Source organism: Nuphar pumila, chromosome 12 (genome assembly GCF_984573655.1).
Source record: "Nuphar pumila chromosome 12, dmNupPumi1.hap1.1, whole genome shotgun sequence".
NCBI lineage: Eukaryota > Viridiplantae > Streptophyta > Magnoliopsida > Nymphaeales > Nymphaeaceae > Nuphar > Nuphar pumila.
Genome location: NC_143260.1, coordinates 17,439,365 through 17,454,196, shown reverse-complemented (window position 1 = coordinate 17,454,196; position 14,832 = coordinate 17,439,365).

Sequence of the window (14,832 nt, the reverse complement as noted above, 5' to 3'; positions counted from 1 at the left end):
GCAGCAAATAGCATTATGATAACAGCGGACACTTTTGTGCGTCCACTGTTACGCCTCTCTCTCTCTCTTTATATATAATATAAAAATATATTATAAGAAATTTTGTAGCTGCTTGATCCATTATGTGATTGATGAAACTTGATCACGCTGACCATCCATCAAGTGGGTGATGGAAAAAATAGTAAAAAAATACAAAAAGCACAAAAAAAACCTTTAGTGGCTTTGAAGTACCGCTAAAGGTCTCGTTTCTAAATATCGTTTTTTCATGTTTTTGCACAAAAAACGGTAAGCGTACATGATCAAGTTTTTTATTAAGTATGGATCAAGCAGCTACAATTCACTTTATATATAACATAGAATATATTTTATATATAATATATGTTTTATATAACACAATATTATATATAATATAATAGGCCTGACCCAACTCGATCAAGTACATGCGCTAAGCCAACCCGTTTAATAAACGGTTCGACCCGCATAACCCATTTATTAAACAGGTCGGGTTCGGGTTGGGGGTATGCCAACCCGCCAACCCGGCTGACCCGTTTAATAAACGGGTTAGGCGGGTGGGTCAACCCGTCTGCTGACCCGTCAACCCGGCTGGACATCAAAAGGGGTTGACCCCCTGCCGGACAAGGCAGGGGGTTGACCCCTGGCCGGACACGGTAGGGGGTTGACCCCGGCCGGACACGGCAGGGGGTTGACCCCCTGCCGGACACGGCGGGGGGTCGACCCCCGGCCGGACACGGCGGGGGGTTGACCCCCTGCCGGACACGGCGGGGGGTCGACCCCCGGCCGGACATGGCGGGGGGTCGACCACCCCCCCCCCCCCCGACCGGACACGGCAGGGGGGTCGACCACCTACCGGGGTCGACCGCCTGGCGGAGTCGACCCCCGGCCGGACACGACAGGGGGTCGACCCCCGGCCGGACACGGCAGGGGGTCGACCACCTACCGGGGTCGACCGCCTGGCGGAGTCGACCCCCTGCCGGAAAACGCAGGGGGTCGACCCCCAATCCATTTAACGGTGTACCTGCGGTTGCTCCGAGCAGCGGCGGCGGCAGCGGAAGATTGACGGAGATCGACCTCCGGCGAACGGTGGGGGCCGGCAGAGAGGTCGACGGGATGTATAGGGCGGCCGAAGGAAGAGGGCGGCAGGAGGGAGAGGGCGGCGGGCGGGAGCAGCGAAAGGAGAAAGGAAAAAGAGGGTTGGGATTAGGGGTAATGCAACATTTAGCGACGGCTTAGCGACAGATTAATTCTGTCGCTAAGCCATCGTAATTCAAAAAACGAAAAAGGCGACAGAAAATATTTCGTCGCCTAGGCCGTCGCTATTTTGTGACGGAATTTTAGCCATCGCAATTCCATCGCTAACTGCCGTATTTATTGCGACAAAATATTCTCTCGCACAATCCGTCGCTACGTAGCGACGGATTTTGCGAGGGAATATAATCTGTCGCTAGTTTCGTAAAATTTTACAAATATAGCGACAGATTCATTTCTCTCGTTAATCCGTCGCTAAGTAGCGACGATATAACTCCGTCGCTAAATTCCGTCGCTAATCAACTGTTTTTTTGTAGTGCCCGCCAACCCAACCCGCCAACCTACCTACCTGCCAACCCGATCCGTCAACCCGCGAACCTGAAAACCCGTTTACCCGACCCAACCCATTTATTAAATGGGTTGGCGGGTCGTGTCAGGTTACCCGTTTATTAAACGGGTCGGGTTCGTGTTTGCCACAGCCGTTTAATAAACGGGTCGGGTTCGGGTTGAGGTATGCTGACACGCCAACCCGACCCGATTGCCACCCCTAGAGCCGGCCAGTTGCCACCCCTACCTACCAGTGTCTTGTTGTTAAAAGAACAAAATTACAATTGTTGGATGATTTGCTGCCAATTTGGGGGGTTTGTCTCTCCAAATCCAGTACTCATCCGAGTGAGCTATATTAGCAAAAAAAGATGCCAAATCATTGCTAAACTTGGGGGTCAAATGAATTTGACATTGTACAAAAGAGAACAACTAATGAGCTATGTCGTTAGGCACTCTTGCAGCATGGGATTTGCCTCCTTTCTGGATGATTCAATTCTAAGGGCACGTTTGGAAGCAAGAAAAACTTGTTTAGGAAAAGAAAATTTTGCCGAAGAAAAGTTTTGATATGATAATTTTTCTAAATGATAATGTTTCACTTGTTTGTGTAGCATGAGAAAAATAAAAAAGCGATGTTAGAAAATTGAATGAAAGAAGAAGAGAAATTGATGGTGGTGATTTTTCTTTGTCATCTTCTCTTCAGACCCTCTGAATCCCGCACCTTGCTCACTATATAGTTCCTGTTGTTCAACAAGAAGAGGTATCTCTGCGATGGGTCTTTGTATGCCTTCGATTTGCTCTCCAAATTGCTTACCAAAAGCTCCACAGTCCATATTGTTCTGCAAACCCTCTCACAAAATCCAAACCCTCGATGTCGTTGCCGTCGCCCGGGACAACGAAGATCTAGTCGAGCATCTGCCGGTAATCGCAGGCAACCCTCATATAAGAGGAACACAGCAACGGATGGGAATCCGATGAAGATCTGGTCGGGAAGATCACCCGGACGGCGAGCTTGATCACCTAGATTCACTTCATGATCCTCTTATGTGGATCTCCCTCGTTGTCTTCCCCCGTCTACTGCCGAATCCGGCCAAACCCAACCGGTTGCTGCCGAATCCGATCCATGAGGCTCTTTTGTCGAGGAACTCCCTCTGGTGGTTGTTTTAGATGTGGCAGTCATCGCCGAACCTGGTGGTGGTGGCGGTGAGATGGATGGTGGTGGTCATGGTGAGTCGATGGTGGTGGTGGTGGTGAGATGCAGTGAGATGGGTGGTGGTGGTGGTGGTGAGATATAGTGGGATGGGTGGTGGGAGTGTAAAACAATATTTTATCTTGATAGAAAACATTCCCTTTTCTATCAAAAAGTGTACTTTTTAGAAAAGTTTTTCCAAAGAAAAAATCTTTGGAAAGGTGAAAAAAATCATACTTATTTTATTTACATCTTTCTCACTTTAAAATATGCAGTAAGGGATGCTCTTTGCCGGAGCAGTTGAAGTAGCTTCCTCCAATAATTTCATTCTTAATCCCTGATATTCATGCTTCTGGACCACAAAACTTATCCTCCATCTTTGAAAAAATCTGCTATATATTTTGAATTGCAGCCAACCTTTCTATGGTCTATTCAATTGTTTGAAAAATTGTAGTCTTGATGCAATTAACAGGTTAAATGCATTCCATTTGAATAGCTTTGGCAGATTTGAGCTTTGTAAACTATACAAACTTGTCCGGAACACACACAAAGGCACATGATTTAACGTGGTTTAATCTAACGTGACCTACGTCCATGATGAACCCTCACTTTCACTCTATCTCGCATAGAGAGGACGAGAGCCCGCTTCATTTATATATATAGGCACCAAAAGTATATCCAAGATTATGTAGGACTCTACAATTTTCAATCACACCGGTGTCCTTATTGATTTGATTTTCTACATTAGATTTACCATTAATAGAAGTCTTTTAAGAAGAGTAGTTCTTGACATTAGGAGTCCTTTCAAGAGGTGACTCTGGAGGAGGAGAAGTCACACTGGGAGTCGTCTTGAGCTTCTTGGATTGGCGTAAGAGCTTGGACACCTTGGATAGTCATCTTAACATGCACCATCAAGCCAACCTCCATGAGGTTCAGCTTGTCTCAGAGGTGATTGAATTTAGGAACCGATAGAGGCTTTGTAAGAATATCATCAACTTGATTTTGAGATGAGATGAATTGAACTTCAATTTCACCTTTAGAAACTTTTTATCAAACGAAGTGGTAGTCAATCTCAATTTGCTTGGTGGGAGCATGTAACACCGGATTGGCCGCCAAATATATAGCCTCTAAGTTGTCATACCATAGAATAGAGATTTTAACTAGAATGATATTCAATTATGTTAGTAATTGTTTAAGTCAAACAAGCTTAGAGATGACCCCTACAATTGCTTTGTATTTTGCTTATGTGATGGACATAGCCACAATACGTTGTTTGGTTGAGCTCCATGACAATAAATTTGGTCTCATAAAGGTCAAGTACTCACTTTTAGACTTGTAATCGTTTGGGCATCCTACCCAATCCATATCAGAATAGGCAAACAAGCGAAGAAAACTAGACTTCTTGATTTAACGACCTAAACATAAATTTTTCTTAAGGCATCTCAGAATTCTTTTGACATGGACGCAATGGTGTTGATTCAGTTACATGCATGAACTTACACGCTTTGTGAACGTCACATACTATAGTGCACCAACAATGCTCTGATATTGAGTGTCATTTTCTAATAGTGTTCTCCCATGTCTAGATAGGACAACATTGGGTGCAGCTGGAGTGATTACAGGGTTGCAATCTGTCATAATTGCTTTGAGCAAAAGATCCAAAATATATTTTCTTTGGCATAACACAATTCTTGAGGACTCATGAATCACCTCAATTCCAAGAAAATAATAAAGATGACCCAAGTCTATAATGAAGAATTCACAAGCAAAGTCATGAATAATTCGTTTAACATTATCACATGAATTTTCTATAATAATAATGTTATCAACATATATCAAGACAAACATGTGACAACCCTTGTTGTGACAAACGAAGAGCGACAGATCAGCCTTGGATTCACCAAATCTCAATTTATCTAAATATACACAATCTTTCAAACCACTTGGGAGTTTGTTTTAACCCATAGAAAGCTTGAATGAGCTTACATACAAAATGTGGTTGTTTCTTGTCTGATGTTTACTCATATAAACTTCTTCTTTTAGAATACCATGAAGAAACACATTATTTACATCTAATTAATGCATCAGTCAACCCAAGTTGACTTCAATTGACAACACCATCCTGATTGATGTGGGTTTTACAACATGAATGAATGTTTCAAAATAGTCAATTCTTTCTTAATAGATATACCCTCTGGCGGCTAGGCATACCTTATACTTGACTATGGTTTTGTCAGCATGCTTCTTAATCTTATAGATCCACTTATACCTAACAAGATTGGTGGCTTTATCTGGAAGAACAAGGTTACAAGTGTGATTTTGATAGGGAGATTTTGATTTCTTCTTTCATAGCTTGACTCCATTAGGTTCGATGACAACTTGGCTAAAAAAACATGGTTCTTGTTCTTCTTGACTCACTTGCTCAAGAGAGCAATGAGATATTTAGTCCCAAAAAATAACCTTGGTTTTAATATTTTTATTGATTCATTGAAGCATCACGTGCTCATGCCGATTTTATTGGTAGAATGTGATGCCCATGTCAGGACTGCAAGAATAAAAAATATAAAGTTCTATCACTGATCAAATTATACTTGAATGGGCATTGTTCTACTATGAAATATATTCAATATCATGTTAGTATGACCCAAACCCATGTACATGCAGTGCATGTACATTATGATGAGAGCGAGGATACGATAGAAGTTCATGATAGGGTCAAAGAAATGTTGAATGGCGTTATTATCACATGATGATAAGCCCAACATAAGTAGAAACTTTCATTGTTAAGGCATATATTTCAACAGAATGTGTGACTTTTTGCTCAATGTATCTTAGTGGTATTGATACTAGATTTAACCATTAGGATCTGCATGATAATAGGCCTAGCATGACAAGAACACTTAGTTTGTATGTATTCTCACATGACATTCATGTGAAAGTCGGAGACAGTTTACCACTTGTACTTTCAAATTCAGAATGTGTGAGAGCTCATCAATATGTACTCAATAATTACGTTGAATGTGAGTCATATCTAAAGAAATATAGATAGATAATTCATGGCTTATGCAACAATGTTCAGGAAGCTACAATACAACATGACCAAGAGTTTGTAAGTTGGTTTCTACAGAATCACGAGAATGCGTCTCTAGAATTATGAATTTTTATAAGAGGACCTAAGCGCGAATCACAGTCCTATCAAACTTATGATGTGAGTAAAATCAGGTTTCATACACATTCTCATGGTAAAGACTGTAGTTCTCATAACAGTGAGGTAATGGTTACATGTGAAGGCGATGTAAGAGAGCCTGATGTAGACTATTACGATATTATAAAAGATATTATTGAATATATATATATATATATCAAAATTAGGTGTATATGTTTAGATGTGATTAGTTTGATAATAGGCACATTCGTAAAGATGAATACTTTACATATGTCAACATGTTTCACTCAGCATATCAGGTGGATCTTTTTATTTTAGCTTCTCAAGCTATGCAAGTATTTGATATTAGAGATCCCACAAAGAGCAAAATTCATATAGCGCAAAGGATAATACCAAGAAATGTGTACGAGATTCTACCATATTCATCTAAATGGAACAAAGAACAGGACATTTATTACCCCCATAGCATCGATGAAAATCTTATATTGTTACACCAAGATGATTGATAAATATTTCGATTTATAATTTCATGGAAGATTAAGGTTGCAACTGAATCAAAATATCATCACCACAACCAGACTAGCTTTCGTGCATCAGAAACAAAATAAGCAACGAAAGGCTTGAGTAACTATCAAGTCTCGTATGCATCTTCGTACCTTTAGAGCTATTATACGACGGTAAGTTTTGTATTCCTTAAGTTTATTTTTTTATAATATTATAGTACTAAATATATTTGATCTAATAGATTATTAATTTATTATTTATAGACTGAAATAGATGGACAAAAACTGACAGTGAGTGTATTCTATAAACTAGTTGATCATCTTTATACTTTAAGAAATATCATACAAGGGTAAGTTTCTTATTCTTTTAAGTTTATTTTTTTCAGAAAGTATATATAGTGTTAAATATTACTAGTGTATTTTTATATTTGAATTGATGTTTAAAGTGTGTTTATATTTGAATGAATGCATGTTTGAGGGGGTTAGAGAAGTTGAATGTTCGAAGAGGTTGGAGAAGTGTATATTTATGTTTGAAAGTATGTATCAAGATTACAAGTGCATGTTTATATTTAAATTGATGTTTTAAATGTATGTTTATATTTGAATGGATGTATCTTCGAGGAGGTTTGAGAGGATGAATGTTTAAGAAGGTTGGTGAAGTGTATGTTTATATTTGAATGTATTTTTCAGGATGTATAAACACTAGTGTATGTTTATATTTGAATGAATGTATATTTAAGGATGTTTAAAATATATTTTTGAATGGATGTATATTTGAGAATGTTTGACCTGTATTAATTTTAATCATAATGATATGTTGTAGTTAGTGTGAAACTAATTTTAAATATATATATATATATTGAATTGAAGTTATCCTCTTGAATGTGAAAAGATGTTTTGTTAATATTATCTTTATGCTTTTTCAAATTCTCGTAGAAGTGTAGGAAAAGGTGAAAGCATTATCGAGCCTTCAATTCTAATGTGATTAAAATATCTGTAAGTTATTAGACTAAATTCTCATACTGCTATCATCATCATTATCATAATTTTTTTTTTATAATTTTTTTTGAATTGTGAGATTGTACTCATTCTGAAAGTGTGTTTGTTGAAGGTTTGAAAAGGATGTAGAGGAGTGGGTTGGAGAGGATGTGTGTTTGTTTTTTAAAATATATTCATTTTTTGAAGTATATATTTATATTTTAATGTATGTTTGAAGTTGAATGTTTGAGGGGGTTGAAGATGATGAATATTTGATGAAGTTGAAGATGATAAATGTTTGAAAAGGTTGGAGAAGTGTATGTTTATATTTGAATGTATGTTTCAAGACCTATAAACACTAGTGTATGTTTATATTTGAATGTATGTTTTAGGATGTATCAACACTAATGTATGTTTATATTTGAATTAATGTTTAAAGTGTATGTCTATATTTGAATGGATATATATGTTTGAGGACGTTTGAAGTATATATTTGAATTATATTTGTCATTTTGTTTAATGTAATATAAAAATAATAATTTTAAAACTAATATAAAAAAATATTTTTATAGGTTTAAGGCCTATAACGGTGATATTCCTGTGTCGCTATTATCGACCTTAACCTTATGTCTCCATTATAACCTATAACAATGACTTAATTGTCACCTTTATAGCCTATAACGATGACTTACTTTTCGTCGTTATCGACCATAATGGTGAGTTAATTCTTCTCATTACAAGCTATAAAGGCGACACAAAAATATCACAATTATAGGTATGTCGTTGTTATAGGATGGGTCACCACTATTGGTGTTTCCAGTTTCGGCAAGATTCTTCTTCGGTATTGAGTCACACATTAACGGTAACCTATAAATATTGACATTATTATTCAACTGAGGCCAAAAATTGGTTGTCACTTTTTGTCATCGTTATAGACCTATAGCGATGAGAAAAGTCACTGCTATTGACCCTCATTATTGTAGTGGCGTCTCCCCCCATGTATTCACATTCTTTCATTTTCTTCCTTCTCCTTGGTGTCAAGTGTTATATCTCTTTATAGGGAGCTTTCCTTGTGTGTTATGTGTCCTTACTATGTGACTCATATCTTTTTTTCTTGCTTGAATGAAAGGAGACACATGTCCTTTGACTTTTTTTTCCTACACTCTGCGACATAGTCTTTTATATCACTGCATTGAACCCCATATAAGCTAGGATGGCCCTCAAGGGGTGTGAGGTGACCTCTTGGATTTGGAGCATGGATCCTAATGTATTTTTCACATTATGGGTTGTATAACAAGTTCTGATGACTCTTAGATCTTGACACATGTAGTCCCACTCCAATTCTTCAAAAATGAAGGGATCTAGCATCCTGTCTCAAAGACTCGCTCTAATAGAACCAAAAAATGAAGGCACATTGATTTTCTAAAGTAATTGTTTGAAGAATGCCCTGCATATGGTCTATCATAATCGTAAAAATAATTTTATATACAAAATTACATAAGCTAATTGGCCTAAACTTACATCCAACTTAGGAATCAAAACAATGTTAGTAAAATTGATCTTAGCCATAATGTGATGGCTTTAAAAAAATGAATAGCTTTGACTACATCCAGCTTGATCATCTCCCTAAAATGCTGAAAGAAAGCTCTAGTAAACCCATCAGGGTTTGGCGCACTATCTCTGTCTAGACTAAATATTGTCTTTTTGATATCCTCTTTAGCGATTAGAGTCACAAGAGCCTCATTTTCCTCCCTTGAGACTTGGGGTCGGAGGTTCTTGCAAAAATATGGGAGGAGGCTGGAACGTTGCAAAAAAAAAAGACTAGAAGTAGCTTTCTGCTTCTGGAAGCATCTCAGACTGGGTGACCGCATATGATTTGTCATCTATCTCGAGAAAACTAATGTCTGTGTTGGATGTGCCTCTAAAATCCTAAACCCTAGGTGCGAAGAGCTTTAGGTACTCCGTTGCATCCTTTTGTTGATGATCCAGAGAGAATTTTACATCCTCCTTGAAGTCCAAGAGAAATGGGTGACATGGATCCTCCAGCTCCAGCTCCTACCCGTCCATTGATGAAGTACTTCGTTCCTACAAAGTATATCCAGACATCCTGCATTCGAAGACTCAATGTAGGAGCGCTTCATTTCGAGATTAAGGTCAGTGTCATTCAGATGCTCTCATCTTTTTACGGTCTTAGTCACAAAAATCCCTATAGGCACCATGACGATTTTCTCGAAATCTGTTCTACAGTAAAGATATAGAATTTCGAGGACGATGCTTTGAGATTGACTATTTTCTCATTCTCATTTAAGGACAAGGACAAGTATTGGTTGAAGTCCTTAGATACTATAGAAATAGGGTCCTGAGATCAGATGCAACAGTTTTTGAAGAAATACTTTTCCATCGGTACTTGGTCAGGGAAGAAACTCGGGTTGCTATCACCCATGGATAACCACTTTGTTTTTATATTTACACGGAGAAACCACCCCTAAGATCATAGACCTAGCCATGTTGGCTCTTTTTGTCGTACTTACGATCACCATCCTAGCAACATAAAACTCTGTAGGCTTACCCCTTTCACCCAAGGAGTCACCACGCTTCATCTTGTGCAAGGGATGATGCCCATAGGATTTGAACCTGGGGCCTATGATAGCCACTTGCATCTAGATTTTTGGCACCAAAAAGATTCCTCTATTATCAAGAGATGTGCAATTCATCTCTCAGTTGAATCTCAGCCTCCATCGCCCAAAGTTGTCCTTCCTGCACTTGACTTTGGGCTTGCTCCAATTGGTTAGTCAGATCCATCCTCAATACGCTTTGGGAAGGAGACGGAGGACTTTGCTTGGTTCGTTGGATTCTTGCAACTTGGTAAAAAGTAAATAGATTAATGGAGCCCAGATACACATTTGAGCTTATTTTAAGGACCTATGGGTGGAATGAAGGAAGTGTATGATTCTTGCCACAAGTCCAACCCAATCTGATCAGTTTCCACTCTCGTAAATGAATCTACATCTGATATGAACCGAGCAAAGATGGAAATTTGCAGTTGAAAAACTCCACAACCTTTTATGTTAGGATGTGGGTTAATGGTTCAGGTTTTGACAAAGACCCAACCCACTGAGAGCCTTGCTTTTGTGTTTGGTGCTATGGTTGGCCCACTTATTGAGGTCTTAACACCAAATCCAATGTTTGGTAATTATGATAAGGAGTTTTAAGTGTCCTCAGTGGCCCATCATAAAGGAGTAAAGTTTTGAAAAGATGGTCCTAAATAACTCGTGAAAAAACTTGGATTTCTAATTTTTTATGGATCCTGGATCCAGGCCTAGCTAGATACAGTCCAAAGTCTAGCTAGGTCCAGCTCCTGGTCCATGCCCAATGCCAAAATCTTGTTTGTTTGTTTTTTTACAAATTTACACATAAAAGGAGCCTCAGCTTGACATTTCTTTTTCAAAAGGGATAAACCACTGCTTTGATTTGGACCCTCACTGGCTGAGATGTGTCATGTTGACCGTGGCCTTGTTTTGGTGAATTGATTCCAATTCAGTGATGAATCGAACTGAATCGGTCAACTGTTAACCAAACATGGGACATGTCACAAAATATTAAAATAATATTTAAAATATTTAAAGAATAAATAATTTTTACATAATATTTGTCCAGGCCAAGTTGGTATTGCCAGCCCTAGTTGGGACATGGACCTTGTGGCCGATCTCACCTAAGTGGGTCCAACAACTGGATATATAGCATTAGTGCTGATAAATGAACCGAGCAGCTCGTGACTTGGCTTATCAAAAACTTGTTCACAATCAGTTCATATAGCTGGTGAGCTAAGCCACAAGTAGCCCCTTTAAATGTGTCAAGCCAAACACAGGGTGTTCAGCTCGGTTCAGTGTTTGGGCTCGACTCAAGTAAGCTTATATATATGATAGAAGTTTGTACACACGAGCTAGATCATGTTCGGTTCACGGTCAACTAAATACAAGTAGTGGAGCCAAAACATGACCTGTTGGGTTCCCTTAGCCTGATTAGTGATTACCACTCCTAGATACCATGACTAGGGATGGCAGTGGGGCGGGGCGGGGGACAAGGTCTCCACCCCCGCCCCGCCTCAAGATTTTATCCTCCACCCCCGCCTCCATCCCCGGCGGGGATGGATTTTATCCTCCACCCCCGCCTTCATCCCCATTTCATGTCCTCCATCCCCGGTTCAAACGGGGATGAGGCGGGGCGGGGATATTGCGGGGAAAAGTGGTCGGGGCAGGGATGAGGCGGGGACGGGGCGGGGCGGGAAAAAGTGCACGTCCATCCCCGCCTCCACCCCCGGACGGGGATGGATTTTAACCTTCGTCCCCGCCTCCATCCCCATTTCATACCCTTCATCCCCGGTCCAAACTGGGCGAGGCGGGGCGCCCCCCCCGGTCCACTGCCATCCCTAACCATGACCAACAAGATAGATGGCATTTCTGTGGACTATTCGTGATCCATGGGCAATTGATAAAAAAAAATCATTAGATTTTGCTTATTTTTGTGACAAAACGAGATCGTATCATTGAAAAGGAATATGCTCCTATAGCTCAAGTATTGGTGGTGGAATATTTTTTTATTTTTTAAATAATAATAATTATTTTTTTGTCTGGGCACTTTTTGTGTGGCAGAAAGAGGGAAAAAGCGGGAGAGAATATTAAGAAAGAAATAGTTAAAAAGAATTAAATGAATTAGGTTTGATTCCACTCCACCAAGTGCAAAAGTTGATGGAAGTTAACTGCCGTTAACGTCAACTCTGAAAAAGCTGTACCAACCAAGTGTTTAAACGGGTCAGGTCTAGATCCGGATCCATTATGTGCTAGAGTCTACATGAGAGGAGATGGAATTCAGTGTATGAATCCAGTCGTTGGGGTCATACCTAAATGGATAAATCCAGGATTTTGGTTTCAAATTCCAGGTGTAATACGGATCCGTGTTGAGTCACTGAACATCGACAAGAAAATTAGAAACGAGTAAGATTTATCTGTTTTACGTGATCCGATTAAGCGAAAAGTGGACCACCAAACTCAGCGTATAGAGCCAAGGTTATCCAACCCGGACCTGGGTTCAATGTGGTCCCCACAGTATTTTACATGGTGGTCTGAACCAGAGCAATCACTCAAGGTCCTGTTTGACCCCAAAGGTCCCAATCAACAGGTCCAGGTCCGAATCATCAACTGTTTAACAGCGTGAGCACATGATTGTGAATAAGACCACCTACCCTACCCACCCCAAACTTTTCGTACAGGCCACAGTCATGCATGAAATGTAGGCACCAGTTTGATTGAATCTTGACCGTCGATTTTTAAGATCAACTCATTGAGCCATTTTAAATTTAGGATACCTAATTTACCGATGGGGTAATCTGTTGGACTCGGATAAATTATGAGTGTATCTGATCCAATTACCCAATACAGAGATGCTTAGATGGATCTAGTTTAGCCATATCTGGACCCGAGAAAGCGCGGATCGGGACCAGATTAACTATGAACATCCTGGTTAATCCTGGTTTTATTTTCAAAAATCTGGATAACCTGGGTGGGAACCACACTTGGGCTGAAGATACCAAAGCATCACTCGTCTTTGTTGGATTTAGACCCAAATTAGCTCCCCACCCCCACCCCCAGAGAAAAGTCAGTAAATTTTCAAAAAATAGGAAAAGAAAGCCAAGTTGTTTATGAATTACAAGACTTAAAGCAACTAGGAATAGTGCAATCACTTATAGTACATTTTAGACCAACTAGAAATAGTTCCAGCACTTTAATTTGATTTTTTCAGTTATCATGAGTAAACAGTAATATGTTTTCAATTTAGTAGTTTATACAAAAATTGAATGATATTGTATTTTCATTTAAGTTGAAAATATCTGAAAATGATTAAAGCAAATAAAAGTACCTTAAGAATATGACCCTTTTGGTGGAGAGGGTGAAACAAACATGTCCATGAGAAATATATGATGGGACCCACATAATAAATGCAAAGAACATCTTTCTTATCAAAATGCCTTCCCATCTTCTTCCATGGGAAAGCACTTTCCCCCTTTGTTGTGCCTTTCAAAGAAAAGTGACTCTTCCTAAGTGAAGGTGCAACAAACACCAGTTGAGATCAAAGGAGGGGCTAAGTGCCATGGCTATGTGACACTGGCCAATCACATGATAGCATTGCATGGGGCCCACAGCTATATATATAGTGCAGGCCCCACATGGAATGCTGTTATGTGATTGCTTGTGTCAAATAGCCATGGCACTTAGCCGCTCTCTGGATCCCTGCTCAACAAACACTGCCTAAGTGAAAGGTGAAGAAAAATTTATCTGATGTTCAGAGGATGTTAAAATTTTCTGTCAAATTGTAACTTCCGATTTCTGAGTCTTTGCCAGTGAGAAAATTTTCTATCTAGTAAATCTAAATTTTAAAAATGGTATCATCCATAGATACGGCAGTTAAGCTTATGAAAAAAAGTAGATCACAGCCAATATAAACTACTAAAAAAAATGCAGGATTGAAAACCCTTAGACTAGGGCTAGTATTTTCCTTGTTCATTCAGATAAGATCAAAAGGCAGAAAGATTTTATCTGCCATTCATGTGCAGCTCTGACCAGATATGACAGGTCAACCCTGATCTTCTAAATCTGATTCTTAAAAGTGTTTTTAAAAGTGCTTTATGTTGCCTGATAAAGTAATAGAACCATCATCACCTCAGATTCAATCTTATCTGAACCAAAGGGCAACATGAATTCATTGAACCTAATATACCATTTTAAGATTTCCTAGGGGGCGTTTGAATCCCTTGCATTTGAGAACTAAGGATCTAAAAACTGAAGACCTTTCATCCTACCTCCCAAGAGATCCTCTTTTTCATTCCTTTCATATTAGGGATCACATTCTTTATTTTCTTGTTGGATACTCATCATTTCTCAAGTATTTTACTAATTATCTAATATATGTCCTTCAATAAATTTACTATATCTTATTTGGGTATATTCAAAGTAATTAGTTCATATAGTTAGTAATAAATGGGCCTCTCAAGTGAAAGGATATTATCAACCATTTTTGTATATGAAAAAAATATCTATGAACAATAAATGATTTTAATATTATTTCTCATGTGCAACTAGTCAGCGTATATTTAAGAACCCATGTGTTGTGAAATCCAACTTCGATGACTTAAGAAATAGTCAATTTATATCTAATATGAACATCATATACACTATGATAGCCCTCCAAATGAGTTGCTCATCCTCATCCACAGCTATGACTATTTCAGGTATGAAGGATTGGAAAACAAGTCCTCCTATGTTGACTCAAAGTCAAACATCTAGTTATCCTACAATGTAATTTGTAGACCCTGATTATATCTCATATCATATTGGTCATCTCATGGCCAA